The 27,751-nt window shown below is 51.3% G+C and overlaps 1 long non-coding RNA gene across 1 annotated transcript; it reads left to right on the top strand.

Annotated features, from left to right (window-relative positions):
* The first annotated feature begins 1,499 nt into the window (after positions 1–1,499).
* Positions 1,500–21,435, top strand: LOC114598204 (uncharacterized). The gene is made up of 3 exons (XR_003706976.2): positions 1,500–5,563; positions 18,980–19,173; positions 20,243–21,435. It is a non-coding gene; the product is annotated as an uncharacterized LOC114598204 (long non-coding RNA).
* Positions 21,436–27,751: the final 6,316 nt, after the last annotated feature.

Genomic DNA, 27,751 nt, shown 5'->3' with positions numbered 1-27,751 from the left:
AGAGTCCCCGCTGCCATTTGGCACTAACAAATTCTGCACTCGAAATCTCGTGAGACATCACTGTGTTTGGGAATCGCAAACAGGCAGCTCTGGCTTAAGCGCATGAGAAGCGCATGAGGCCCACTGCAAATCAGGAGGGAGTTTGGAAAGATCTCCCGCTCCGGTGGCTTTGTAAAAGGCCATTTCCCTCGATGAAGGAGCATAAATACAAGAAACGGAAGAGTGAAAAGCCTCCATAAATATTGGGTGGCAATTGCTGCAAAAAATAGATGCGCTTGCATGCTGTTACACAGCCATAAAGATACATTTGCAAGGCAAAATGTGCTTTGATTGCAGATAGGCTGGGCCTTGGCCATGTTTGGGAACTTGAGAAAGTCCCGCCATCCTGAATCATGACTCATCCGGCTGGCTGGACTGCCTGCAAGTGGGATAGGTGCCATCTTTTGAGGCCTTGCAGGCAGCAGACACCTCAGCGTGCAAGAAAAGGCTACCATAGCGGCCAGAGCTTTGCTACTGTTATCACATGACTTCATGGTCATCCCCCAAAAATTTATTGTGAATATCACTGCACGTAGAAAGCTAGCAAGTCAGGGAGAGAGGTTCTAGCTTTCCAGCGGCAGGGCTCCAAGTTACTGTAACAGCTCAGTGAATTTATCAAAAATAAAACAAAAATATTATCCCCTTGTCATATCCTCTCACAGGACTTGTTTGCTTTTCCTGCTCAGCCTCCCCTGCACCTGCCACAGCAGCCATTTTGTATTTGGCCACAGCCATTTTGTTGTGCCACACATAGGTCACAGCAGCCATTTTGCATTATGACACACCGGCAGTTCCATGTTACGCCCCACATCTGCAGCAGCCCCACACCAACCATTTGGCGACTGGCACCCACAGCGCTTCTAATTCCAAACCAATTCCAAAAAACCTGCCCCCCTGTGACCAGGAAAGAACCTGGGATTTTCTGTGGCATCCTCCAGACGCCCTCCTGGTGCCATTTCGCATACCCCTGACAACAAGGAGGGGGCTTTAAACACAAAAGGACACGTCCAGGAGCTTTCCATTTCAAGGGTGAGCCTGCTCTGTGCGCCCCCTCGGGCTTGCTTGCCAAGTCAGCTCTCGCCCTGCAAGCCTTGGGAAGCCACTTGCTCCGGCCCCCGGCTCCTTCCCCAAGCCTTTTTTCAGCTCCCCGACGGCACAGGATCGCGGGCGCGCCCTCCATTCATTCAGCCTGCCGTGCGCGCCGGCGGCCCCTAGTGGCGGACACGTCCCTTTGCAGGGAGAGCTCCGACTCTCCCCCCCCCCCATCCTTCCGCCCCTCCCCGCGCTGCTAAAGGACCACGCGGGACTCCTTTTGTGCACGTCCGAAACGTGCTGGGTATTAATAGCAGCTGCCTGCTGGGCGGGAGGGGTCGGTGCCTGATAGCAGCAGGCGGGGAGGGCTGGGGGGGGGGGTCGGTTGTCAGGAGAAAGGACCAGCTGGGCGGGGAGGGGGGCGATTTGCAAATCCTCCTCCGCCTTCCCCCCGCCCGCCCCGTCCTCTGGGCCAACATGCGCTTTAGCCTATATCCCTCCTGACCTGCTGCTGTTGCAGTTTCGGTGACGGGGCGGTGGGGGCCCGCAGGAGGTAAAGGGAAGCGGATCTTTGTACACCCCCCTCCCGAGGGGGCGGGGAGGCCCGCAGCAAAAGCTTCTTGCGAAACCCGAACGGGGCCGAGGCGAGCCTAGACGGGCCCGCCAGCTCGGTAAACCCAGGCAACCCCCCAAAAAACCCCTGCATTTTGCACGCGCACAGAAGCAACCTCTTGGCCTTTCCCCCCATCTACAACAAAAACGAAGGGGGTATATTTAAAAGCGTTATAATTCCGCGGCTAGATCAGCCGTCGATCCCAGCACTTTCTCACCCAAAGTGGCCAACAAAAGGTGCCTTCGAATACCGTCCCCCTCAAAAATCAAGGCAGCGAGGCCTCTTATTCAGACGGGTAGACTGCCTCGGTCCCCGGAGGTCCCACTGAGCCGTCGTGGCTAGTAGCCTCGACCTCTACCGGCGACTGTGTCCCCCTGGGGCGCCCGTGTCCAGCCGTCTTGAGCCGGTGCCCCAGTTCTGGAAGGGAACCGTGTCCCCATTTCAAACCGGCGCCCTTGGGTGATGGTGGGTGCGGAAAAGGCGCTCTCCCGGCCGCGGTCGCTCTTTGTTCTGGGTGACCCCGAGTTGTCCTTTCCTCGCTGCTGCTGCTACACGTGTGTGTGTGTCTGCGCGTGTGTGTCCTTGCGCTGTGCGCCCCGATCTGCTGCTCCCCCCGCAACCCAACCCACCGCATCAGGCAGCGCTTGGTGGAAATAGACGGGGGGGGGGAGAAGGGAGGGGGGGTCAGATTTAAAACACGGAGGACGCTGGAAACTAAGAGAAGGGAGCACGAGAGAGGAAGGGAGACGAACGAGGAGGATTTGGGGGGAATGGACGGGAGGGGGAGAGAACGAGGACCGGTCTCCGAGAAGATTGCGGGGAGCCCGGACCCGCCGACGCCGTCGAGGCGGGTTGGGGAGGGGGCCATCGGGCTGCCCTGAACAGCGCCCCAAAAGAGAGAAAGTGGGACGGGACGGCCTCCGGGCGCCCCTCGATCCTTCCTCGCGGGAAATCCGACGGCCCTTCGCTGCAGAAAGTCCGTTTTGCGTAAGGTGGGGAGACGGACGCGCGAAGGAAGCCATCTTGCCTCGCCCTGGGCTCCCTCGGAAGGATCTCGGGGGTCTCCTTTGCTCGCTAGAGGAGTCTCGGGGGGCGCGAGGTGGTGGTCGCTCTTTGGGCTGGTGGGGGTTGAATGCAGGGGCCCCCATTAGATGCCTTCCCGGGGGGTGTGCAAAAAGCCAGAGGTTTGTGTGCTGGGAAAAGCCAGAGCAGCGCGTCTCCTTTTATTTTCCTGCCCAGGCAAATGCGCCATGGCGAGGTCGCCTTTGCGTCTTGAGAATCCTTTATATATATGCGTCTTTTTAGAAACGAAGGAGTCGAGGGGTTGTTCTTGTTCCTTGCAAATTTCCGCAGGTAAGTATGCGTCCGATTTATTGTCTCTTCGCCTTCCTCCCTCGCCCCTCCAAATACTGTTCTCTGCACTCCGACCTGTTTTTCCATCCCTCATATTCGTCCCGCCACCCGCACCTCCGATTATACACCACCAACAATGTCTTATTATTTAACACGCTCTCCTTTGGGTATCGTCTGTGGTGCTAAAACGCCACGTCGAGCTGCAATTTTCACTGTGCACGGACAAACCACGCCGCCTCCCTCGCTGACTCGCATCTTTTTTAATTCTGTGTTGAGGATTGGTTTCATTCTACAGATAAGCAACTGAGGATGACTGACTAGCTTTCTGCCAAAGAGGGGTCTTGTGGGCTTGACGGGAGTTTTCCTAAAATTGCCCCCTCCATTTCCCGTCTGTTTCCCTTCCCCAGCATCCCTTCCATGGCAATGTTAATAAAAAAGGCGCGTTGCATTAGCTTCCGTGGCCCCACGACTGGTTATTATTTCCATTAATTGATGCCATGACTGGCGCTCTGCAGGTTAACCAGAAGCAAGACCCCGGATCATCTGCCCCGAGGACCTTACAATCTGAACAATCACCATGAAAGAGGAGTGTAAAAAGACGGGGTGACTTTTTTGGGGGGGTCTGCTTTCAGCGCCTTTGCACCTTTTAGCTTGTGGCGGCTACAAGGTGCAAAGAGGAGCTGTTCATTTTGGGGGTGCCGGCTTTGAATGTGGGGAGCCAGGCGTTGAACCTCTGCCCGGGCAGCCGCGGCGCGCTCCCCGGGCAAAGCTGCGCGCTCTCGCCCCCGCCATTTCTGCTGGTTTAACGTGAAGCTGGAAAAGAAGCGGGCGGGGTAAACGTCGAGCAAAGACCAGCATTGTTTTCGGGTGGCGAAGCCACGAGGCTTGCTAAGCGCATTGTCGGGTGATCGGGTTCCCAAGAGTCCCATTTTTAGCCCGGAATGCGGCATCGTGAGAGCGCAGCATAGCGAGCAGGAGAGGAACCATTTTGAAACCAAACGTCCCCTTTTCGTTGTTGTTGCTTAGCGTAGATTTTACAGATGGGGGCTTCAAGCGAGGGAGAGGGGAAGCAGGCCGGTTTTCAGTCGCGAAAACAGCCCTCCGGATACATCCCGGGTCAAAACGCAGGGGTGGTTTCAGACGCGCTTAGACCAGCGCGCCATGGAAAGCCTTTCCAAATAACCAGCGATTGCATGGGCTCTCCTGCAATTGTGGCTTTTTAAGTCTGGGTTCACCCCCCGAATACTCCAGATCTCCATTTTTTAGGCTGGTCTTGGAAACGTGCTTAGGGAGGAAGCCCCATGGAAGCCGACGATATTTACTTCGGCGTAAGCCCGTTTACCCTTGCGCTGCTTTTATTTGGAATGTATCGCTTTGGAAAGGAAGCGCGCGTGGGAAGCGCTTTGAAATCGAGCTTTTACAAGTTGTTATTCCCATGCAAAAAGAGGATCTATTTGAGCTTCTGGAAGACAGAAAGCGGGTCGTGCGTAACAGTCCCCGCTGCGCGTTCTTCCAAAGGTTTCAGCTGACCCCTGTAGCGCGAAGGGGCTGCGACCGCTGGGTGCGCACTTATTAAAACCAAATTAATGTCATTTGTTTTCATTCGTGTTGTGCTTCCGTTGCCAAACCAGGCTGGCTTTCAGCACAGAGTGCGCGCACCCGTAAAAAGGACCCCGGAAAGTGTAGTTTGCGCCGCGCTACAACTCCCAGCGCCCTCGGCGCACTAGAGATCCCAGGATTCTTCGATGCGGGAGGGGACGTCCTTTGAGGGTCGGGGGGGGGGGTGCAAACAGCTTGAACGGGAGTTAGCAAGCGGGGAGCTGCCCGCCCCACTTTACAGCTCCTGTTCCCACCGCAACAGCCCCCCCAGCAAGGAACCTGGAGTCGCACCCCGGCCCGTGGGGTGGGGCGTGGCGAGGTTATTTTCCAGCAGCGGAGGCTCGGCGGGGCTGCCTTCTGCAAGGAAACAAAAGAGGCACGTATGGCGTAATGGAAAAATACATGGGGGGGGTGGAGAGAGGGTTGTACCATCGTGGCTCGACGGGAGGGAGGGAAGGGAGAGGCTGGCCCAGGGCCTGCCGTCCCAAGTTTCGAGGGGGAGGCCCGGCGAGGCGCGAGGAATGCGCTCCTCTCCTTCCCCTCCTCCCGCAGCTCAGCCCCCTGCAAGCGGCGTTCACAGCTGCGCTGGGAGGCGCGTGCACGAATAAATACGTTCGGGGGCGGAGGTTGCAGCTGCTTGCTGGGAGCGCGCGCGCTGGCTTCGTGGAGGAATCCACCCGCCGGTTGTGCGGAGGGAAGATGCGCAGAGGGAGATTTGGAGCTGGCAATCCCCACCGCACGTTAGGATTTACGGGGTGGGGGCAGGCATGCAAGCACCCCAGAAAGTGGGATCCAGATTTTCGGTCCTGGTTCCTGGTGCAGGCGCTGCTGGGGTGGTTTGGAGCGGCTCCGCTCTCCAATCCTGCCACCTCGGTTGTCCCATCTGTAAAATGGGACCAAAAGAGAAGGCGACTTCGGAGAGCTTTGGTGAGAAAGTGGGCATCTTGGGGAAAGGAGGGGCAGGAAGCCTCCCCCCTTTTTTTAATGGCCACGGGGTGGTAGATAATATCATGAATTATTGGAGGGTGCTGTTGAGAGTCTTTCCTTCACCGATTATTTCTTCACTGTTGAACGCAAGAGGTCCTTCCTGCTGGAGCCTCCTCAAGCTCACAATCCCCCCCCCCCCCATGAAAAAGAAAGAACCGCAACTGCCAAGAGATAGTTGGCCAACTGTGAACACACCACACGTGGACCCTCTTTGTCCAGAGGCAGTCTGCCAGCTTTGGCAGGAGGTGCCCGTCCAAATTCCCTGCTTGCGCTCTTCCCAGAGGTATCCGTCCGCTGTTGCAAAGGGGACATGGGAGCAGGGGGACCCCTGAGCTAGCCCAGCTGAGCTATGGGGAGGGGGAGAGTGAATTACCCCACACGTGACTATAGGCACTTGCAATGCACACAGATGTTGGCAACAAATGACAGGTGTGGGCGGGAGCACTTTCGGGGAGAGGCGGGGGAGGGAAATTTGGTGGAGACCAGAAGGGATATGGAAATCTGAGCGGGTGACTCACCTGCTCAACCTGGAAAATACTACAGCAGCAGGAAGGGGGGAGTGGCTCCCATTGCGCTTGGCTGCACTTCAGATTTCCCCTAGCTGGAACTCTTTGCGTTGTGGTGGTGTGTGTGTGTGTGTGCGCGCGCATGCATGCTTGCGGGTTTCAGTGCACAAAGCTTTAAAAATAACCAGAAGCTCACCAAATCGGGTGGTTTAACTTTGGTGCTACCTGCTTAGAAAAGAAACATTATTATTATTATTTATTTGATTTATTAAAATTATATACCGCCCTATACTTGCAGGTATACAGAATAAAATCAAAATTTAAAACCACAAAATCCATAATCAAAATAAAAACAACAGCAACCCAGTAACACCCCAATTTTATTTTAAGGGCATAGGTGTTAGGGCTGGATGAGTTGGGGGGGGTAAGGAGTACAAAAAGGATGCAGGTGGCGCTGTGGGTTAAACCACAGAGCCTAGGACCTGCCGATCAGAAGGTCGGCGGTTCGAATTCCCGCGATGGGGTGAGCTCCCATTGTTCGGTCCCTGCTCCTGCCAACCTAGCAGTTCGAAAGCACATCAAAGTGCAAGTAGATAAATAGGTACCTCTCCAGCGGGAAGGTAAACGGCGTTTCTGTGCGCTGCTCTGGGTTGCCAGAAGCGGCTTAGTCATGCTGGCCACATGACCCGAAAGCTGTATGCCGGCTCCCTTGGCCAATAAAGCGAGATGAGCACCGCAACCCCAGAGTCTGTCACGACTGGACCTAATAGTCAGGGGTCCCTTTACCTTTAAGGAGTACAAAACCAGGAAGGGTGTTTTTTAGTCTCTGTCTTTCTGCAGCCTCTTTTCAAATGATTTTGGGCGGGCAGAGATTGGGAGCAAGGCAAGGGCGGGGAGAGAGAGCGTGGGCCGAAAGCCCCCAGTGGAAACCAGAGGTGGGGGGGCAGAGAACAGAGGGTGCCCCCCTTATTCCTGGGGAACAGTCCTCGCAGTATCTTTCCTGGGCATCTCCAGGTAGGGCTGCGAATCCACCTCCTGTGGAATCCTGGAGAGCCTCTGCCAGTCAGAGTAGACAAAACTGGGACCTAGATGGACCCAGGGGTCGATGTTTCTTAGGGGGCAGAGAAAAGATCCCAGGACAAAAATCATGGGGTAATGTTGGTGGCATCAGCAGAACGACTTCTCTGCTACCCTTCCCTATCTCGCTTCCTCCTTTCTCTCGCCGGCTTAAATTTAGATTGTAAGCTCCTCCGGGCGGGGACCTTTCTGTTCCCCTTTTGCTCACAACGCTCCGCAGGCGCCGGTGAGATGAAACCCAGCGTTTCCCCACAGCCTGTGAGGCAGGGGGAGGCCTTCCGCTTGTGGGGCTGATACAAATATCCTCTCTGTAAGGCGCTCTGGGTTAAGTGGAGACAGAAGGAACTGGCGCCACGAAATGCCAAAAAGTCGAAATGATGCGCTTATTGTGCACTGATGGTGCAAAACGGCCAGGGAAGTCGGATTGGAGGTTCTCTCTCCCCCTGCTGAAGCCTTGCAGGGGCTTCTCCCCCCTTGTCCTCTTGACAGCTGGAGCCGTGGGGAAAGGTCAGTTTCCTTGACCTCCAGGCCGCAAGCCGATCTTGCAGCAACCCCACTGACCGGACAAAATCGGCCACAAGGGACGCTCTGTGACCTGCAGCGTCCGAAGCCTGTGGGAAGGAAGCAGTTTTGTGTGGACATAAATGGGCTGCTAAATCAAATTCTTGCTGCCTCTGCTGCAGGGCGGACTACGTATCCCAGCATGCTGCGCTTCCCCATGAGTCATATGGCAGACCATTTTGAGATGGCCCAGGCTCTGGGTTTCCATTTCATGCGCTCTGACCATAGCAATTGCCTGTGACAGAAGGCCGGCATGTTTTTGTTTTCCGAGCTCCTGGTGCCTTGGTTAGGGAAGCTTTTTAACGTTTAACGTTTGTTTGTTTTTGTTTTAAATTCTTTTATTCATTTTTCATTTTCGTTCATTACATACATCTCAAATTCTTAACGTTTACTATATATTCCTCCCTCCCTCCCTCCCCTTCAAGGCTTCCCCCAACTTGCGCTTCTGGTTTGTTTTATATTTTCACCCGCTCTGCTATCTCTCAACAGAAAAAGTTACTAATAACATAACATCAAACCTTAAAAACATACAAATAAAATTAAATACGTCGTCTTATTTCACTATCTTCCAAACATTTTCTGATGCTGATAATGTGGGTGTCTATTTAAATCCTGCCATCAAGTCCATTGCCTTTCTTTGTTTCTGCAAATATAATATGAATGGTTCCCAATCTTTTTCAAAGTCTTTTTTCTCTTAGTCTTTCTGTCATTTTTGCCAGTTCATCAACTTCATTTGCCGTTGTTCTTTAGTTGGTATTTCTCCAGTCTTCCCATTTTGTGCAATCAACATTCTTGCTGCTGTAGTGGCACACGTGAAAATAGTCCCCATTCCTTTTGGTATGTCTTGACCTAAAATACCTAATAAAAAGGCTTCTGGGTTTTTTACAAAAGTTATTTTTAACATTTTCTTCATTTCAATTCAATTTAACATTTAATGTTTTATATACAGTGTATATTTTTATATGTTGGAAGCTGCCCAGAGTGGCTGGGGCAACCCAGTCAGATGCACAAGGTGCAAATAAATTATTATTATTATTATTATTATTATTATTATTATTATTATACAGCTGACACGGTTATCACTGCAGCTTCATGAATTCCTTGGTTGCAGATCTTCATGGCAAACCAGTCTGTGTTTGCTCTCCCTCTTTTTTTATCTCAGCTACCTCCCCTTTTAAAATATAATCATTTCCCCCTCTTAAAATATACCCAAGGCTTGGCAGAATTTGGAGTTTACCGGCTTGCCGGTAAGAGGCTGCCGACCCGACTGCCCTTCCTGCTCTGTCCCTCTTGGAAAACTTGTCCCTCTCCTGCCTCAGCCCCCCCAATCCTGTCCAGCAAATGCTGTCATTTGACCTACTTTGTGTCTCCCTTCTCGTGGTTCCCCGCTTGAGGTGAAAGAGGCAGCGTGACCCATTGGAGGAGGGCTGCCCCCCAGCTTGCTTGCAGGGGAATGTGGCCTTAGAACTTATTTGTGGCTTTCAAGAATTGTTCTCCAGCTTGGATCCCAAGTGGCTGAGCAGTGGCTTTGGAAATATCTGACACACAAACGCAAAACTTGTGTTGGTTTTATCCCATGTTGACTCACTTATGGGTTCTTTGGTTTGGAGAAGGGGCTGAGAAGCGCCCCTCCCCGCTCCCAGAACTACAAGCCCCAGGATTCCTGGGCAGACGGGAGGCGTGTCCACCCCCTCACAGTGCAGTAACAATCACAGAACTGTAGGTTGGAAGGGACCCTGAGGGGTCATCCAGACCAACCCGCTTCAAGGCAGTCCTAAACATCTGCTCCAGTGGTACCGCTTCCTGGGGGAGGGATTACTTGGGGGGGGGCACTAAGAAGCAAGAGAGAAGCTGGGGGGCAATAGGTGCAAATGATCCAGACTTTGAAAAATGGGTAGCAATGGATCATGTTCATCAGGTGCACTGAATTGATTGAATTAAATTGTTTTTGTTGGATTTCGTATAAGGAAGAACTTTCTGACCCTAAGAGTTGTTTGTCAGTGGACTCCCTCCGAAGGTGCTGGACTCTCCTTCCTTGGAGGTTTCTAATACAAAGGTTGGAGGGCCCTCTGTCATAAAATCATAGAGTTGGAGGGGACCCCAAAGGCCATCTAGTCCAACCCCCCTGCAATGCAGGAATCTCAGCTGAAGCATCCATGACAGATGGCCACCGAACCTCTGCTTAAAAACCTCCAAGAAGGGAGAACCCACAACCTCCCGAGGGAGACCATTCAACTTCCAAACAGCTCTTCCTTTTCAAAAAGTCCTTCCTGATGTTGAGTCAGAATCTCCTTTCCTGTCACTTGAAGCCATGGGTTCGAGTCCTACCCTCCAGAGCAGGAAGACAAGCTTGTTCCCATGGGGCAGCCGACTTCAGATATTTGAAGGTGGCTATCCTATCATAACGGGACACGGGTGGCGCTGTGGGTTAAAGCCTCAGCACCTAGGACTTGCCGATCGAAAGGTCGGCGGTTTGAATCCCGCGGCGGGGTGCGCTCCCGTCGCTCGGTCCCAGCGCCTGCCAACCTAGTAGTTCGAAAGCACAAAGTGCAAGTAGATAAATAGGTACCGCCCCGGCAGGAAGGTAAATGGCGTTTCCGTGCGCTGCTCTGGTTCGCCAGAAGCGGCTTAGTCATGCTGGCCACATGACCCGGAAGCTGTATGCCGGCTCCCTAGGCCAATAAAGAGAGATGAGCACCGCAACCCCAAAGTCAGTCACGACTGGACCTAATGGTCAGGGGACCCTTTACCTATCCTATCATATCTGCCAGGGATTCCTTAGCTGTGATTGCTGCGTTTCTGGGGGTTGGACTAGATGCCCCTGGCGGTCCCAACCCTGGAATCCTAGATGCTGGAGTACAGAAGCCCTTGGCTTCTTGCGCCTTGCAGACCTCGGGTGAGTGGCATCTGGACGGTTCTTTGGCCGGGGGCCTTTGGCAAAGAGCAGCCTCCGTAATACACCGAGGCATAAGCTTGCGTCTATTTATACGCTGCAAAGTAATTGCTGGTGCTTTCCAATCCTTAATCCGCCTTGCGCAACTGGCTTCTTCCCTGCCGAGAGAGAGAGGGAGAGCGGCTGCGTGTTCCCCGTCACACACTTTTGTCCTGCGTGTGCAGCCGACGACGGGGCTTGAGCCACGTCGTCCCGGGAGAGATCTCTAGAAGCGTCCCATTTATGGTGTGGCTTTGCAGTTAAACCAGGGGCAAGACGCGCCCCGACTGGAAATCCAGGATTCCCCAGAAAGGAGCATTCCTCATTCCTTAAAAGTGGGACGCTCTGTTCTGCAGGAGTTTCCCTTGGATGTCCCTAAAATATCAGAAACTCTGTCTGCAGAAACTCAGAGCTGCCGCAGTTTTGCAGAACGGCATCCCTGAAAAGTCATCTGCGTCCCAACAAGCTTTCCCACTGCCTTGGGTGTCTTATTCTGTATTTATTCCTGGTTTGGGGCACTATTTGTAGTCATTTTTATAGACATCGTCTTGATACATATGCCTGCCGAAGGCAATGAATAAAACTAAATGAATAAGCGAGGGGAGTCCAACATATTGACTACATATGAACAAATTGCATGTCGACGCAAATTAAGAATGGATAAATATGAAGAAATCTGGAATGAATATTTAAGCGATAAGGCGGATAGTGGGGGGAGGAGAGAGGGGTGGGAAAATATTGTTAAAAAGATGCAGTCATAGGTATATCAGTGCATTTAAATCTGAATTGTCAAATTGTTATTATTGTTATTATGGTTTTTGTTGTGGTGTCTTTTGCGGTGGTTGTTTGTATCGAAAAAAAATGATTAAATAATTTTTTAAAAGCAAGGGGAGCCCAAGCTTGATTCATTCCAATTCCTAAAAATTGGAGAGTTGCAAGGGTCCCCCAAAGCTCATCTAGTCCAGCCCCGCTGCAAGGCAGGGGTCGGACACTTCTGATGGTCTGTTGACCTCAGCTGTCACGCTGCTTACCAGAAGATGGGCAGAGAGGGGGGGAGGGCTGTGTGTATAGAGACTCGGGTTTAACACAACACGAGGGTCAAGATTTTAATTTATGTGTCACACTAAGTGCTCTGATTCGCCTCCCAGCCGCTATAGGGAAGAACCTGAGAACGTAAGAAGAGGCGGCTGGATCGGGGCAATGACCCCATCTCGCACGGAATCCTGTTCCCACAATGGCCAAGAAGGTGCCCATGTAAGAAATGGAAATCTGCCCTTATTCCCTTATGGGGGACACAAGAGCCCTTGTAGAGTCCTTTGCAGGTTCTCCATCGGTCAGAGGAAAGAACAGAGGCCAAGCAGAGAATATTGAGAAGCAAAGCAGCTCATAAGCCTGATCTTTATTGAACTGTTGTAATAGGGTGCTCCTTTCACACGCAGGAAAGGAGGAGGACCCAGAACCAAGGTGTGCCTGCCCTTATGTAGACATTTTAAATTCCCTGCCCTGGAGCTCGAGACACACACCCCCCCCCGCCATACATCATACATACATCACAGAAGGGGTGTAGCCCAAGACCACCTCCCAGATACATCATACCAACATCACAGCAAAGGCGGTCTGCAGCAGAAATCTGAGTGCGTTGTTTATCTCGTCTGACAGGTTACCTGTTAATGTTCACTTGATTGGATACCCTGGGGAGCCTGGCCAGTCTTTTGTAATGATAAATACTTAGTTCCTGAGCCAGGTCACAAGCTCACCCTGTTCAAATACAGATATACCCTTAAGACAGGATTTGTGAAGGAAAAGACAATGGGGAGGCTTTTCCATTTTCCTTTGGCCTTGCAGAGAAAACATTTGGTTAGTTTGGGAGTTAAAAATGGTTTCAGGTTGGTATTCCTGTGCTGATCTATGCATGTGCTTGGTTGGTACATTTATGAACATTCATTATATATCTAGGACTTTTAAAAGATGCATGCTAAAGAAGCCTTATTGGGGGCGTAGGGGGTGTCTCTGCAACGGCGTTTCTGGAGGCTCCTGGCATCTGCTTCAGGGAACCCATCAACCTTTGAATCGGTGAAGGGGAAACATTGACACAGCGCCCCGGGAAGCTTGGCTCAGATTCTGAAGGCAGTGCGAGAGTGAGCCAGTTAGAACTGCAACAGAAAATTGCAGCGCCGAGCCAGACATCTTTCTGTAGGCTCCGTTCCCTTTCCCCGCCCCTCTCTCCGCCCCTGTGAGGGTCAGGCGGCACCCTGGGGTCACAGGGCATGCCTTCTTTTGCACTTCTGCAAACCTCTGGGTTTCGGGGTTGGGCTAGATGACCCTTGGTGTGCCTTCCAACTCTACAATTCTGTGGTTCTATGATTGCCCTCTGGGTAGTGAGTGCTGCCATTTTGTCCCCAAAAGCGGAAGAAGCCAAGTTTGAGCCTCAGCCTTTCCAGGTCAGGCTGAAATCCAGCCTGAAACCCCAGAGATAACTGAGCTAATTGCAGCAACGACCTGACTCCGGATAAGGCAGCATTGGGGAGATATTGGGGTCATAGCTGTCAACTGTCCCTTATTTGGCGGGAAAGTCCCTTATCCCAGCGCCATGTCCCACTGCTGTCCTTTATTGATGATGTCCCTTAAATTTCATGCTCGCCCGGCTCGGGAGGGAAGCAGCGGCTCAGGGTCCTCCGCCTCAAGAGAGAGCACGCACACGAGCTGCCGCGTCTCCGTCTCTCCCTTTCCCCCCTCAGGGGCGCGTCGTGAGGATACGGGTGGTGGCGGGCGGGCAGGCAGCCCCCCTCTTGCGAGACTTCTGCCGCGCTGCCAGGGGAAGCCGGAGGCGGCGGCGGCTGAGGAGGCGGCCTGAGGGAGGACGAAGAGGAGGGGATGGGGAGGAACGCAGAAGGGTAGTGCTTCAGCGGCCGCCATGGCACCGCAACCACCTCATGCCAGGCTCGCGGGCGGCATGGGCGAGAGTCTCCTTCCCTCCCTCCCTCTCTCTTGGGTGGGGAAGGGCCGATGGAACTCCTCGCGCCAGGACGGCAGCCCCGACGTGCTGCTTAGCATCCCCTCCAACCAGTGCAGCATCTTAATGTAGTGATTTCCCCCTCTGCATCCCTTTCCTAACTCTATTTTTATAAATCGTTTGTCCACCCATAGTTCAAATTTTTACTACAAGTTTTCTGTCAATCCTACCAATGTATGTAACTCTTGACAATAGCTTTTCAACTAAATTATAAACTTTCCCCATTCTTTATGAAAGAGGTCCTCTTCCTGGTTCCTAATTCGGCCTGTAAGCTTTGCCATCTCGACATCGTTCATCAGTTTTGTCTGCCCCTCTTCTTTGGTAGGAGTTGTAGACCCTTAGGATCATCTAGTCCAACCCCCTGCAAAACACAGTCAGTCGCAGCCAAAGCAGCCTGGCTCCATCAGTGGCGGGTTTATGTATAAGCTAAGCAAAATCCCTTATTTTGGCTGCTGATCCCTTATTTTCGATGCTGCTGGTCTCTTATTTTCAAATCTGTAAGTTGACAGCTATGATTGTGGTGCAATGCCCAAATACCCTGTGCATTCAGCCTAAAGGTAAAGGTAAAGGTATGGGCCAGTCTTGCCAGACTCTAGGGTTGTGCGCTCATCTCACTCTATAGGCCGGGAGCCAGCGCTGTCCGCAGACACCTCCGGGTCACGTGGCCAGCGTGACAAGCTGCATCTGGCGAGCCAGCGCAGCACACGGAACGCTGTTTACCTTCCCGCTAGTAAGCGGTCCCTATTTATCTACTTGCACCCGGGGGTGCTTTCGAACTGCTAGGTTGGCAGGCACTGGGACCGAGCGACAGGAGCGCACCCCGCCGCAGGGATTCGAACCACCGACCTTTTGATCGGCAAGTCCTAGGCGCTGAGGCTTTAACCCACAGTGCTACATTCAGCCTAGACAGCCAATAAAACCCAGACGCCATTTATTTGTCAAACAGGATGTTTATTTAGCATTGCATTCGTACTGCAATTTGCATGCAGAAGGTTTCAGTTCCCCAACCTTTCCACCCTAGAACGCTGCTGCCAGCCAGTGTAGGCTCTATGGGCCAGTGGGTATTCCCACCAATATTCCCCTCCCCACCTGCATGTCATTGCACCCTGCAGGCGATGGTGAAACTTGCCTGCCTGAGTCCTTGGGTGCTCTCTCCAAGCAGGAGGGGCAGGGAAGGGGTTTCCCCAAGCAGGAACTGGCCAAGGATTGCCCTAAAAGGTCCTGGTAGAGGCGAAGGGGCGGAGACAAGGATGGCAGTGGGCGGGGCCTGGAGCGGAGTCCCTAAAACGGGCAAAGGGGGAGAGGCCTCTTGTCTGCAAGGAGGGAGGAGTGGGGCAGAGAGAGAGAGACCGCCTTCCAGGACCACCGAAGCAGCATTCCCCAACCCAGCGCCCCCGAATGTTTTGCACTATGGTTTCCATTTACAACTTTTATCACCGACCACAGTGTGATTTGCAAACCTCCAGTCACTAAACATGCGATTCTCCTTCTGCCTGACCCAGACATGTTTCCTTTCCCAAAACCGATTATTTGTATTGTCGATACCGATGGCTTCTGATCTGATGTAAATCCCGACCCACGGCTCCCTATTTATGCTCAAAAAGTAATAAACGTGCATATGTTAAAATGCATTGGGTTGTTGTTGTTTTTTTAAACAAACCCTTTTGCCTAAATTCCAAACTCTGTGTGGGAACAGGCTACATGCACTCCTTGGAGGGAGGGTTAGAGGGGAGAGCACTCTGCATATGCTCAGAGGCACCGTTAAATGCCTTGCTGCACACCATGCTCCGTTGCAGTGTTCAAACCTTGAAGCAAAGAGTCTTTGCAGCAGCTCCCCCCTCCCACTCCACTTCTCCTCCCATGGAGGGCAGGCCCCCTTGGGGGGAAGGGGGAGGATCAGTCCTGGGGGGCTGCCCCCTCCCTCCTTTGTGCAGCCCCCAGAGAGCTCCGTCTGGAAAACAAAAGGTGCTTTTGTGGGGCGTTTTACGGCCCAGCTGGTGACATTTTACCACCTCGGCTTTCACCCCAGATTCAAAGGACACAGATGCACTTTAAATCTGGAGGAGGGATTGGGTGGGTGGGGGGCAAAGCCATTTAGCAGGAAGGCCCAGGGGTCTTTGTTGGCTGCCGTAAATCTAGCCCCTTTGCCCGGGTCCCCTTCCTTCTGCACCTCTGGGGTATCTTGGTGCCTGCCCCCCTCCTCCATATCCAACCCCCCCAAATGCCTCTTTCCAGATTATTGGTTTCTTCAGCTGCCAACCAGATGCTACAACAAAGCCGCTTCTCTTATTTATGTTTCTCCAAGGAACTGGTCGCCTTTCGCATTCAGAACAACGTCCAGATTTTCGGGGTGTCCTGGTTTTTTACTTTTTGAAAGATGGCAACCCTAGGTTCGGATAATAAAGGGTGCCTTTGCCCAAGGTCACCCAGTGGGCATCATTCCTCCCCAAATTGGGCATCAGGAAGATCTGCCTCTACAGTACAAATCCAACACATGTGTCTATGTTCAAAAGCAGTGTAGTCATGCAACCTTTATGCACCACCTCCGGCCAGAGAGGTTTGCCACTTTGCACACGCTCAGATCATTGCTTCTTGGCGCCTGTCTAAATGGCACTTTCCTTTTGAAAAAAGGAAAACACCTTGGGACGGGTGCCCTCTGCGTATGCTCAGAAGCACCTGCGTGCCGTGTTTTGTCAGATGAAAAGCTGGCAGCTCTGCGGGGTTCTTCCTGCGCATAAAGAAACATGTAGCATTTACTCAGGAGTTTTGGGAGGTCTGGCCGCCATTCCCCAAAGAACCACATCTATTGTGTGGTCATCGCTGTGTTCCATCGCTGGGAAAATGTGTCTCTGCACCCCATAATCTCCCAGACATGGGCCATGGGATGGACCAACCTATTGGGTAGTGCTTGTGACGTCCTTCGTGATGAACCAACCCCCCAATGCCCGTTGTTGCTTTTTAATATACTTTTTTAAAAAAGTTTATAAATATATTTTTAAAAGTATCATTTACCACTCCAGCATAGATGCTAGCTAGAATATTACTCACTTTAAAGAAGGCTTGGAAGCTCACATCTGTCTGTAAACGCACATTGGTCCCCAAGCCAAACCATGACTCACGGCGCAGAGGCGACATTCGAACCCAGCTCTCCCGCATGGATCAAAGCCTATCCTTTTATCCAGTAGAGCAAAAGCTGGTCACATCCCATCTACGGGATGCAAATGATTCATCTCTCTTCCCCTGGAGACCTGGGCGTGCTGGCACCGGGCGCCCCCTGGTGGCCGTGGGTGGTGGCGCCCGTCTGCTGAAGCATCCTGCTCTAACCGAAGGCTTGCGCCGTTGGCTTGCGATGAATGGAGCGGGAGCGCCATCTGCTGGTCAATGTGGAAATCACACGGGCTGCCTTTCCCCAGCTCTCGCGCAACCAGTGGGGTTCGGTGTTTTATTTTTTGGCAAGGAGAAATGAGCTTTTCTTGTCGTTTTGGTGCCTCTGAATGGGAAGAGAGAGCGATTGCTAATCCCCACTCTGGGAATTGTTCCTCTGTGCAGGGAATAGGGGGTGTCTGAACTCTCAGCACCCTTAGCAAACTAGAGTTCCCGGGGTGGCAGGGGGAAGCTGTGACTATTCAAAGGAGTCCAATGCCCCGCTTGAAATGTATCCTGCACCCCTGTCTGGCTACGATCCTAGCACACTTCCTCGAGAGGCAGTGTGGCGCAGTTGTTAGAGTGTCGGACTAGGACCTGGGTTCAAATCCCCACTCAGCCTCATGAAACTCACTGGGCGACCTTGGGCAGGCTGCAGTCGCTACCACTCAGCCTAGTCTACCTTGCAGGGTTTGTGCGGAGAGGAAGAATCATGTAAGTCGTCTCAAGCCGCTTTGAGAAAGAAGTGGAATATAAATGAACCACAAAAATTGGAATCCCAAAAATTAGAGGTCCCAGGCCCTGGGATTATCCTCCCCCAGGGCCAGGGCCTTCTCAGTGGTGGCTCCAACCTGGTGGAATGCTCTGTCCCATGAGACCAGGGCCCTGCAGGATTTAACCTCCTTCCGTTGGGCCTGTAAGACAGAGCTATTCCGCCTGGCCTTTAATTTGAATTCAGCCTGATCTTTTATTTCCCTTCCCTTCCCTCCCCCTCCCCTTTTATGAAGATCACCCGCTCTGAGACCCCACAGCTAATTCTCCCCTGGTCTCCTCGCTGGCCCAAGTAGGACCAATTCAGCCAGCTAGCCCTGGGGATTATCTAATGCTTGTTGTTGTTGTTGTTTAGTCGTTTAGTCGTGTCCGACTCTTCGTGACCCCCTGGACCAGAGCACGCCAGGCACTCCTGTCCTCCACCGCCTCCCGCAGTTTTGTCAGGCTCATGTTTGTAGCTTCGAGAACACTATCCAACCATCTCATCCTCTGTCGTCCCCTTCTCCTTGCACCCTCCATCTTTCCCAACATCAGGGTCTTTTCCAGGGAGCCTTCTCTTCTCATGAGGCGGCCAAAGTGTTGGAACCTCAGCTTCAGGATCTGTCCTTCCAGTGAGCACTCAGGGCTGATTTCCTTCAGAATGGAGAGGTTTGTTCTTCTTGCAGTCCATGGGACTCTCAAGAGTCTTCTCCAGCACCAGAATTCAAAAGCATCAATTCTTCGGCGATCAGCCTTCTTTATGGTCCAGCTCTCACTTCCATACATCACTACTGGGAAAACCATGGCTTTAACTATACGGACCTTTGTTGGTAAGGTGATGTCTCTGCTTTTTAAGATGTTGTCTATCGCCTTTGCCATCGCCTTTCTCCCAAGGAGCAGACATCATTTAATTTCGTGACTGCTGTCACCATCTGCAGTGATCATGGAGCCCAAGAAAATAAAATCTCTCACTGCCTCCATTTCTTCCCCTTCTATCTAATGCTTATTTCCCCTAAATGGATTTTTGAATTTTATTGTTATTCATGTTTTTATACTGTATTTTATGCCGCTTTCACAATTTAGTCTTTTAAATTTGTTGTTAGCCGCCCTGAGCCCGGTTTTTGAACTGGGAAGGGCGGAGTATAAATAAAAAATTATTATTATTATTATTTGTACACCTGTGGCCCCAGGTATCCCCCGTCAAACCCAACATTGGCCAAATTCCGGGGTTCGTATTTAATAAGGCTGATCTTAGTGCTTAAACTAACCCATAGACTAGCAGTGAAAGGAACCGAACCAAACTGAAGGAGTCCTAATGGATCAGCCTAAATGCCAATCACTCATTACCATGTCTTATTTCCCCCATTTCACAGATCAGGGATCTCGCCAGAGACCCAACGCTGCAAGCCGACTGATCCACTTCTTCCACCGGGTGCATTTGCTCGAATGAATCTAAGCCAATTTCACTATCACAGCTGCCTATGAAAGCCCTTAAAATTGGTGCTGTCGGCTGGTTGCCTGGGTCCTCTGTGTGTGTGTGTGTTTTGGAAAGTGATCTCTAGATATGGTGGGCATTGCAAAAAATATATATGAATAAAAGCATTTTTAAAAAAGATTTTAATATGCGTACAAATTTTGAACAGGTTATGTACATATCTACGTAAAAGTTGGAGATGATGGTTCATAAGCACAGATTCAAATTCAGAAATAATAGTTGTAATTCAAATAGATGGGGCACAATTGTGGTGAAGGCACAAATGTAGCTTGTTTGTCGGGCTAGGAGCTGCCTGTTGACAGCTACTAACTGTTCAGGGCAACTGGTCAGCCAAGATCAGAGTTTCATGGTCGATATTTAAAGTTTAGTCAGTGGAGCGGGAGACTCAGGGCTGTGGGTTCGAGACCCACCTTGGGCAAAAGATTCCTGCATTGCAGGGGGTTAGGTTGGGTCCCTTCCAACTTGACAATTCTATGATTCTAAGTAACCAATGCGGGTGGTGCTGTGGGTTAAACCACAGAGCCTAGGACTTGCCGATCAGAAGGTTGGCGGTTCGAATCCCCACAACGGGGTGAGCTCCCATTGCTCGGTCCCTGCTCCTGCCCACCTAGCAGTTCAAAAGCACATCAAAGTGCAAGTAGATAAATAGGTACCTCTCCGGCGGGAAGGTAAACGGCGTTTCCGTGCTCTGCTCTGGTTCGCCAGAAGCGGCTTAGTCCTGCTGGCCACATGACCCAGAAGCTGTACGCCAGCTCCCTCGGCCAATAAAGAGAGATGAGCGTCGCAACCCCAGAGTCGGCCACGACTGGACCTAATGGTCAGGGGTCCCTTTACCTTTACCTTTTAAGTAACTAAACCACCTGGTTTAGACTGAAGCCAGATCTTCTGAGGAGACCCAGCTGATCGTTCCTACAGCCAAGAGATCGTCCCTTGGGTGGCTTCCAGATTACCTGTTTGTGGACCATTGGTCCTGCTTTGTTTGTGGGGAGGTTAGATAAGGTTGCACCAAAGCAAAAGTCAAATGAATGAATATGTTATCCAAGTTTTCCAGCAAGCTGATTCTTCATTTGCTCACTGAGTTTCATTTATGATATCTAGAGCCCGATTCCAGCAACTCCCCATTTCCCCCTCTGCTTTTCAGACCAGTCCTGCCAGGACGCTCATGACTACTGATGGACCAATGCTCTCCGTATCAGGGACTTCATGTGTTTGATAGACAGGAGGCGGATTTTACACATATCTGCAAGATCAAGTGCAGGATTAAGGGTCCAGATCAAGGGAAGTCATATTAGTCACATGATGTCTAAACTGGAAGATCTGGGGCTTCCGTTATCACTTTGTGGGTGGATATTGGACTTTTTGTCAGACCGCCCCCAGAGGGTTCGGTTGGGCCCTTATACCTCTAGTATGCTTAAGACTAACACAGGAACACCACAGGGATGCGTACTCAGTCCGCTCCTTTATATTCTCTACACGTACGATTGTGTCGCTGCTCACCCTAGTAATAGGGTTGTCAAATTTGCAGATGACACAACCGTGATTGGGCTCATCTCTGAAAGGGAGGGTGAAATGGACTATAGAGATGAGGTGGAGCGGCTGACAGAGTGGTGCAGAGCTAACAACTTGCTCATAAATACAAGGAAGACAAAGGAGCTTGTGGTGGACTTCAGGAGACAGAAGAGCAATGTCCAGCCACTTTTGCTTGATGGGGTCTGTGTGGAGAGGGTAACAACGTTCAGATTTTTGGGCATTGAATTACAAGAGGATCTGTCCTGGAGTGTCAACACAAGGGGGCTTGTGAAGAAGGCGCAGCAGAGACTGTACTTTTTGAGAATTCTAAGGAAAAACCATCTTCCGCAGAAACTGCTGCTTGCCTTCTATCACTGTGCCATTGAGAGCGTGCTCACTTATGGCTTGTGTGTGTGGTACGGAAGCTGTACTACCCAGGACAGGATGGGGTTGTGCAGAGTTGTTAAGGCAGCAGAGAGCATTGTGGGCTGCCCACTCCCCACCTTAGAGCAGATTTATGCCACAAGGTGCCATAGGAAGGCACTGGACATAGTAAAAGATCCATCGCATCCTGGTCACTGTCTCTTCGAGCTCCTGCCGTCGGGACGGAGATACAGGACGATGAAGACAAGAACGAGCCGTCTTAAGAACAGCTTCTTCTCCAGAGGGATCTCGGCCCTGAATGGGAAGCCTGGACTTTGAAAGTCATCTAATCTTCCTTGCTGTACTATACTGTATTGTTTTAATTAGTGTTTTTATGGAGCAGTCAAGTAATTTCGTTGTCCCCGAGAGGGGGCAATGACAATAAAGATATTATTATTATTATTATTATTATTATTATTATTATTATTATTATTATTATTATTATTATTCCTGCTCTATTCTGCCTTGGTCTGACCCCGCTTGGAGTCCTGAGAACAGTTCTGGGCACCCCAGCGGAAGAAGGAGATGGACAAGGCACAGATGGACAAGCAGAGGAGGGCAGCCAAGATGATGAAGGAAACCAAGCCTGATGAGGAACAGTTGAAGGAGTTGGGTATGTTTAGCCTGGAGAAGAGGAGACTGAGAGGAGATATTATAAAAGGTAAAGGTAAAGGGCCCCTGACTGTTAAGTCCAGTTGCAGATGACTCTGGGGTTGTTGCACTCATCTCACTTTACTGGCCGAGGGAGCCGGCGTTTGTTCACAGACAGTTTTCCTGGGTCATGTGGCCAGCATGACTAAGCCGCTTCTGGCGAACCAGAGCAGCGCACGGAAATGCTGTTTACCTTCCCACCGGAGCGGTACCTATTTATCTCTTTGCACTTTGACGTGCTTTTGAACTGCTAGGTTGGCAGGAGCAGGGACCGAGCAACGGGAGCTCACCCCGTCGCGGGGATTCAAACCGCCGACCTTCTGATCGGCAAGCCCTGGGCTCTGTGGTTTAGACCACAGTGCCGCCCGCATCCCTAGGAGATATGCTAGTCATCTTCAGATATCTCAAGCTTGTTTTCTCTCTGGAGGGTAGGACTCGAACCCAGGGCTTCAAGAAAGGAGATTCTGACTAGACATCAGGAAGAACTTTCTGGCAGTAATGCAGACAAGTGTCCTGCTTTACAGAGCACAGTCCTCTGTTTCAAGGTGTCCTCAATTAGATGGGGTTGCCGGGCCCCAATTCAGCTCAAATTAAAAAATTATCATTGTTAAAGGAGTCCTAATTAGGGGAACCTTGTCATTGCCCACCCACCATGAAACAGACCTAGCAGTCAACACAGATCACCTGGTCTTCCCCACAATGCCTTGCGTTTCTGTTTAAATCACAGCAATTCTTTCTACCCATATAAATTAGCATATGCAGATTTAATGCAAACCTGAACCAGTTTTGGTCGGTGTTCCCCTGAAGTTTCTTGTTTTGCCTGCTTTGGGTTAATCGCTCCCAGATTCCACACAGATGCAGCCAAGTCCAGCGCCACCTAGTGACTCAAGCATGGAATGACACGTATCCACCCATTGCTGGTGGTTGCTTAGCAACCTTAGCCCTTTACTGACCGCCATTTAGGCCGCCGTTTGCCAACCTGGTGCCCTCCTGCAGATGCTTTGGACTACAACTCCCATTAGCCCCAGCCAAGCTAGACCCGGGTGCCTTGTTTCTGAAGGCAGATTTAGATCTAATGAATTCACAGGGTGGGGAACAATATTTTTTTGGGGGGGGGGTGATGAGAAGAAGCCATTTTTTTTTTCTTCTGAGGGCCACTTTCCCTCATGGGCAAAAATACAGGGTGTACATAGCAGAAATGGTGAGGGTTTTTGCCTGGTGAGAGTCGGAAGGGCCCGGTTGAGAGGCCTGGAGGGCCGCATTTGTCTCTTGAGACCGAGATGCCCCACATTCCCCTTGCAGGAAAACTGTCAGGGCTGTCAGTGGGTGTGGCTGCAGCCTGCAATGGGTGACCCCACAGCCAAAGGTGGGTGCAGGCACCCCTCTTCCGCATTTGTGACACCCCATTTCTCTCTCTCTCTTTGTATCAGCCCTCCCCACCTCTCCCCCCTTGTTTGACAGAATCATAGAATCCTAGAGTTGGAATAGACCACAAGGGCCATCGAGTCCAACCCCCTGCCAAGCAGGAAACACCATCAGAGCACTCCTGACATATGGTTGTCAAGCCTCTGCTTAAAGACCTCCAAAGAAGGAGACTCCACCACACTCCTTGGCAGCAAATTCCACTGTCAAACAGCTCTTACTGTAGTCAGGAAGTTCTTCCTAATGTTTAGGTGGAATCTTCTTTCTTGTAGTTTGGATCCATTGCTCCGTGTCCGCTTCTCTGGAGCAGCAGAAAACAACCTTTCTCCCTCCTCTATGTGACATCCTTTTAGATATTTGAACATGGCTATCATATCACCCCTTAACCTCCTCTTCTCCAGGCTAAACATGCCCAGCTCCCTTAGCCGTTCCTCATAAGGCATCGTTCCTCATAGCCGTTCCTCATAAGACAGGAAAGCAGCCATCTTTCTTGCCAGAGCTCTGAGCTTAGGGCCACATTTCCCCTTCCTCTTTCCATCGCTCCCTCGCATGACGTTTGGCTGAGCGCCACAGATTGGCCGTCTCTGTCTTGGACGAGAGTCCTTCACCTTTGGGGCCCCAGACATTGGCAGACTGTTGTTGTTTAGTCGTTGAGTCGTGTCCGGCTCTTCGTGACCCCCTGGACCAGAGCACGCCAGGCACTTCTGTCTTCCACTGCCTCCTGCAGTTTGGTCAAACTCATGCTGGTCGCTTCGAGAACACTGTCCCACCATCTCGTCCTCTGTCGTCCCCTTCTCCTTGTGCCCTCCATCTTTCCCAATATCAGGGTCTTTTCCAGGGAGTCTTCTCTTCTCAGGAAGTGGCCAAAGTCTTGGAGCCTCAGCTTCAGGATCTGTCCTTCCAGTGAGCACTCAGGGCTGATTTCCTTAAGAATGGAGAGGTTTGATCTTCTTGCAGTCCATGGGACTCTCAAGAGTCTCCTCCAGCACCAGAATTCAAAAGCACAAATTCTTCGGCGATCAGCCTTCTTTATGGTCCAGCTCTCACTTCCATACATCACTACTGGGAAAACCATAGCTTTCACTATGCAGACCTTTGTCAGCAAGGTGATGTCTCTGCTGTTTAAGATGCTGTCTAGTTTTGTCATTGCTTTTTTCCCAAGAAGCCATTGGCAGACTACAACTCCCATTGTCCCCTTCCGGCATAGCTAAAAGTCAAGGGTGATGGGAGTTGTAGTCTGCCAATGTCTGGGCACTCAAGGCTGCTTTGGACTGTACAGGCATTCTCACAAATGCATATGCATCTGGGTGCGAATGCCAACAGGAGATCATGTTCCTATTTTACAGTCTCCAACAAGGTTGGTTCGGTATTCTGCTTAGTTCCAAATTATGAATATTTAGGTCTTGACCGGCCAAAGAGCACAGACCTTCACTTTCCATCTCATGGAGAACTACATTGCACAGTAGTGGTTGGCCATTGCTTAGTGGGAGAGCAACTGCCTTGCAGCTGGAATGTCCTGGGTTCAAATCCTGATAGCAGGTAGGGCTGGAAGAGCTTCCTTTTCAGAAATGCTTCCAGTACGTTTCCGAGCACAATTCAAAGTGACCTTTAAAGCCCTAAATGGCCTCAGTCCAGTATATCTGAAGGAGTGTCTCCACCCCCATCGTTCTACCCGGACACTGAGGTTCAACGCTGAGGGCCTTCTGGTGGTTCCCTCCCTGCGAGAAGCCAAGTTACAGGGAACCAGGCAGAGGGCCTTCTCGGTGGTGGCAAAGAGAAAAACAACTACCAGACTTTTAGAAGACATCTGAAGGCAGCCCTGTTTAGGGAAGCTTTTAATGTTTGATGCATTACTGTATTTTAATATTTTGTTGGAAGCCGCCCAGAGTGGCTGGGGAAACCAGCCTGATAGGTGGGGTATAAATAAATAATAATAATAATTATTATTATTATTATTATTATTATTATTATTTTCATCATCCTTGCGGACAACACTGAGGTAGATGTTGCAGTGGTCTGACTCAGCAGAAGGCAGCTTTCTATGTTCTGGAAAATTCTTGGCACAGCTGACCCTGGGCATACTTGCACTGTTGTGGTTGGCATTTGTCTGTCTCGAGAGACAATGGAGTTTGCTTCCAGGGGTGAAGTCAAGTGACCTCCCTGGGGCGCAAGCCTGGGCAATGCGTCTGGAGATCCTGGGCCGACCAGAGGGCAAGACCCCCCCTATCAGCCTCCCCGATGGGGTCCAAAGGAAAGCAGAACAAGACATTTGGCACCCGCTTGGCTGCAGGTGTTGCCGGAAGGAGACGTACAAGGCGCCATCCAACCGCCTTAGGGACTCCGCTCTGGATTTGTGTAGGATTAACTCCCCGGCCTTTTCTTTCCTTGAATATATCCGACAACTGGGAAACACTGGCCTGTGAGCGCTCCAATTTGAGAACAGCCTTTTCCGAAGGTGTCATGGGTTTTGAAGACACTCGAACTCAGGACGCAAGGGAGAAACATGCTAAGAGGAAGGCAAATCCACACTGTGATCAACTCCCACCCGGAAACCTATGTCCCCACTGTGGAAGGATGTGTGGATCCAGAATTGGCCTCCACGGTCACTTACGGACTCACTGCTAAAACCCTGTTTTGGAAGATCTATGAGTGATCGCCTCATAGATGATCTATGAGTGATCTATGAGTGATTGGTGCTGGAGGAGACTCTTGAGAGTCCCATGGACTGCAAGAAGAACAAACCTATCCATTCTTAAGGAAATCAGCCCTGAGTGCTCACTGGAAGGACAGATCCTGAAGCTGAGACTCCAATACTTTGGCCACCTCATGAGAAGAGAAGACTCCCTGGAAAAGACCCTGATGTTGGGAAAGATGGAGGGCACAAGGAGAAGGGGACGACAGAGGACGAGATGGTTGGACAGTGTTCTCGAAGCTACCAGCATGAGTTTGACCAAACCGCGGGAGGCAGTGGAAGACAGGAGTGCCTGGCGTGCTCTGGTCCAGGGGGTCACGAAGAGGCAGATACGACTAAAGAACTAAACAACAACAACAACATGAGTGATCGCCAAAGAAGAAGAAGAAGATATCCTGCAAAGGATCAGAGGTTTAGGACCAGAGATTCCTTTCTCCTTGAAGGGCTCTCTTTCCAGGCAGTCAAGCCCCATCTGCCCCCTCTACAGCATGGGAGAAACCTCCTTGACCCTTGGTCCCACTCTTGCACTTAATCCTCCAGAGCCTGTTTTTGCACGCAGGAGAAGCGAAGCCCCTAACTTGGCTCTGAGACCCAAAGGCTTCTCTCACCGCGTTGAGCTGGCCTGTCAAAGCCGTTTCCCGGGGATGTAGCCGCTGTCTCATGCGGACAGCTTCCAGGAGCCACAGGTGAGAGCCGAGTGCAGGGTGGGGGACCAAAGGAGGACAAACTCCCCCAGAAGGAGCATGACATGTCCCCCACCAGAGGTACCACTCCTCCCCTAAGATCCCATGCATAGGTCTAAATTTTGGAGGTCCCAGGTCGCAAAGTGGTTAGATTGGTCTCAACTAGGGCCAGGGCCTTTTCAGTACTGGCCCCGACTTGGTGGAACGCTCTGTCACAAGAGACTAGTGCCCTGCGGGACTTGACATCTTTCCACAGGGCCTGCAAGACAGAGCTGTTCTGCCTGGCCTTTGGTTTGGACTCAGTCTGACCCTTCTGTTTCCCTCCCCTTATGGTCTTGATCTATCTGCTACTTTTAAATTGCATTTTAACCTGTATTTTAAATTGTCCCCCCCCTTTCCCCTCTCTTTCCCCCCTATTATGTTTTTACTGTGATTTTATTGGTGTTAGCTGCCCTGAGCCCAGCTCTGGCTGGGGAGGGCGGGGTATAAATAAAATTTATTATTATTATTATTATTATTATTATTATTATTATTATTATTATTATTTATTAAATCTTACTCTGATCACTGGGTTCATAAGCAACTGCAGCCTCCAGATAAATTATCATTTTGCTTAACTCCCTGGCACCCGCACAGGGAACGAAAAAGGCTTTCGTTTTGTACTTAAGCCCCTGCAAAAGCTCAATGGGCTACAGAGGTTCCCCTCCCAGGCTGCCAGCTGTTTTCACCCGTTTGCATGCATGCTCCATCTACTCCTTTGCAGAACTGGGGCCTGATTCTCTCTCCTCTCCTGGCTGATTTAAACCAGACTTGATGTCATTCCTTGTTTGCAACTCAGGCCTTAAAACTCAGGGGGAGGCAGAGGCGGCACAGCCCCCTCCCCTCCCCGCTTTGCTGGAGGCTCTGTGAAAGGACGGCATGCGCAGCCAACGGAAAGCCCAGCTGTGTGAGCATGATGTCACCAGGACAGGCTCCCATTGGGCAAGGTCGGGCTATTTAACCTAGCAACAGCCGCCAAGGCCGCCTCGCCCCCATTAACCCCCTGCAAGCCAGCTCTGCTCTCTCCCCCCCCCCCCCTAGCTGTTAATCACTTTTGTGGGGAGCTGTGCAGCCGCAGAGTGCGCTTCCTTCTCCCTGCTCACAAAGGAGGGAGCTGGCAGGTGAAAAGGAGGTCTGTCAGCTGTGGAAACCGCAGCCCTTTTGTTGCCCGGCCTCAGTTCCTCCTGCCTTGCCCCCCCCCCCGGGCACGCACAGATGGCACCATTGTTGC

Source organism: Podarcis muralis, chromosome 6 (genome assembly GCF_964188315.1).
Source record: "Podarcis muralis chromosome 6, rPodMur119.hap1.1, whole genome shotgun sequence".
NCBI lineage: Eukaryota > Metazoa > Chordata > Lepidosauria > Squamata > Lacertidae > Podarcis > Podarcis muralis.
Note: the sequence above shows the minus strand (reverse complement) of the source record. Positions and strands in the feature narration are given on the sequence as shown.